We start from the raw sequence: 2,796 nt of genomic DNA on the forward strand, positions 1-2,796 counted from the left end.
CCATCCATCCGCATTCCCCAGTCTCCCCACAACCCCAGTCCATTTCCACACTCCATATCCACCTCAACTCCCTACGTTCGCTCGCCACTCCCCGCCCCTCACTACAATCTGCCCCTCGCTATATCATGCCATCTACCCCTTCTCCCTACTGTCTCTCCCCACTCCCTCGTCCTTTCCTGCACCCTTCTCTCCACTTCTCCCTCATCCCACAATCCCTGTCATTCCCCATTCCGTCACGTCCCTTCGCATGCCTCCCACCTCGTCACAGCCCCCCTTTCTCTCCCCACCCCCACTCTCCGACACGCCCCTTTCTCCCACTTCCCCCGTTCTCTCCATTGCCCTCGTCTGTCCCACCACCTCCCACCTTTCTCATTCCCCCCATCTCCACAACACCCCTGTCTATATCAGTACCCGAGGATATCCTCAGTCCCTATCCTTTCCAGCACCGCCATCACCCACATTCCCTACGCACACCCAACTGTCCCTCCATTTCTTCCCATTTCCCCCCGCTTTCCCCATTCCACATCTCAATGCAATCTCTCTCCCAACTCCCCCAAAGATCTCCACTCCCTTTCTCCACCTACTACCCCCACTCCCCCAACCATCCCTTTCCCCGCTCCCCAACTCCCACTCCCCACCCCACTCCACGGTATTCCTCCGTCCCTCCCCTCGTGTCACTCGCACCGCCAATCCTGGCCTATCCTTGCAGTGCAGTTATTGCCGTTGAACTCGCCAACTCCCGATCCCGCTCCCCATCCTGCGCCTCTGTCTGCCCTGCCCACTCCACATGCTCCATTTGCCCTCTACATCATGGTCGCCTCCCCCCTCGCTCCACCCACAACTGCCCCTTCCTCCACCCCCTGCTCCTTCCTCCACTCCCCCTCCCCGCGGACACATTAGTGTTGACCCTCCCGAGTGTGTGCGTAAACTTTGTGCAAACGCAGTGTTGGGGGCAGTGTGTTCACAGAAGCTCTCTGTGTCGGGCAGAAAGAAGCACAAGGACGACAAGTGTTTGCACAGCGAAGGTTTATTCAGCACGGCGCCACACCCTGACATAAAGCGCTATCTTCAGCTTTAAGCAACATGCAGCGGGTAAACACGGGATTTCGGTCGGGAAATAGAAGCGCGGCGCATCGCGGGGAATCTCCGCGCTCACAGTGAGAGGGACAGACCGTCACTGAGAGTCAACACGGAGCTCTGGACGGTGGGGGCCTCGGTGATGGTCAGTGGGTGTGGACCGTCCGTTGATGGGTCACTCTGAGTGGACACAGATAGTGACTCCGTCGTAAGTTTTGAACATGATGTTTTCGGCTGGGAAGTTTTTCATGCAGTAGACCCCATTGTACCGGCGGATGGCATGGACCATGTACCCGGGCAGTTTGCTTTTGAGGTGTGTCACCACTTGCCCTGCATCATTGCAATCCCTTTTATCACTCATGAGCTTCAGTATCGTGTTACAATCAATGGCGGTTTTCGACGTGCTGTAGGAGACTACACAATTGATGCCTTTGAGTCGGTAGAAGTAGAAAAAGTTGACGCCTTTTGTGCAGTGATATGCGAAGCCGCCCACCTCGTCGTACACAATCAGCGCCCAATAAAGCCAGTAGTATTTCTTTGCCAGCGCCTGGTGGTATTTGAAGGATTGGTCCGAGTGCGAGGTGACTTTGTTATCTTTGATCATCACCTCCAAGTCGCTCTTCGCCTGATCCAGAAACTCGGCGGTGCAGCGATCCACTATGGCCTTCATCTTCACCTCCACCTTACCCATTTTCAATTCCCACTCCTTCTTGATGCTTTCTACGTCGTTACCGGTGATCGCGGTCTGACCCACGAGGGCGATCAGGCCGATGCAGAAGAGCGTCTTCAGCCGGGCGCACATCTGCTCCATCACCCGACGGTTCTTCTTGCTTGAAATCATGGCCGTTTCCAGGATCGGGACCCCGAACACGAAGTTTTCGCCCATGATGCCGTCGTAGAGGGTGTGGAGGTTCTGGTCGCCTTTGGTGTCCTTGAAGTGATCGATGAATTCCTCTTTCTCCGCCTCCATGTATTCGGATCGGGCACTGATGATCTCCATGTACTTTCTGAACTGGTTTTTCAGATTCTCCTCCACTGGGGCGTACAAGCTCCGTGACGTGCTCTGCTCCACCGCGCGTAGCACGTTTCCCAGTTCTTCCGAGATCACGTCCAGCTTGTTCCTGACTTCCCCGAACTGTTCCTTCATGTAAGCTAACTCTTCGCTGTCCTGGCCACCTAGGGCCAATCCGATGAGTAGTCCGGCCAAGCCGGCGATGGGCCCGAGTACTCCGGCCGCAGAAGCAAACTTCTCCAGACTGGCAAACACTTCCATTGCCGCCCCCATATCGGCCATAGCCCCCGTCAGCTCAATGGCATCGCTCATGATGTCGCGAGTCGTGGATGCGGTGGGTTCTCTTGACTGGGTGCTGTAGAGGAAAAAATTAAGGTTGCGAGGAAGCCCAGCAAAGCGGAACGGTGAAGAGTGGAGAGGAGGGAGGATTGCGGAAGAGATGGGGGTGAGGGCATGGAGGAGAAGCGGGTGGAGGAGGGGTGGGGGCAACTCCTGGTGGGGAGGGGACTGAGAGTCGGCGATGAGATTGCAAGACAGGAGAGAGATAGAGGCGTGGGGGGTGGGTCAGATAGGGACATGGGAAGCGGTGGAGTAACGTGGAAGGGGGGAGTTGAAGGGAAGCGGCAGGGAGAGTGAAGAAAGACGGAGAGTTACTTTCAAGGACACTTCGCTGGTTCGTGGGTGAGGGACTTACCCCCCTCCACCAC

The 2,796-nt window shown here is 56.4% G+C and overlaps 1 pseudogene; it reads right to left on the reverse strand.

The window, feature by feature from the left end:
• Positions 1-1,252: 1,252 nt before the first annotated feature.
• LOC144591188 (protein rapunzel pseudogene) lies at positions 1,253-2,401 on the reverse strand (annotated as a pseudogene).
• Between the last annotated feature and the right edge of the window lie 395 nt (positions 2,402-2,796).

Source organism: Rhinoraja longicauda, unplaced genomic scaffold, assembly GCF_053455715.1.
Source record: "Rhinoraja longicauda isolate Sanriku21f unplaced genomic scaffold, sRhiLon1.1 Scf000651, whole genome shotgun sequence".
Taxonomy (NCBI): domain Eukaryota; kingdom Metazoa; phylum Chordata; class Chondrichthyes; order Rajiformes; family Arhynchobatidae; genus Rhinoraja; species Rhinoraja longicauda.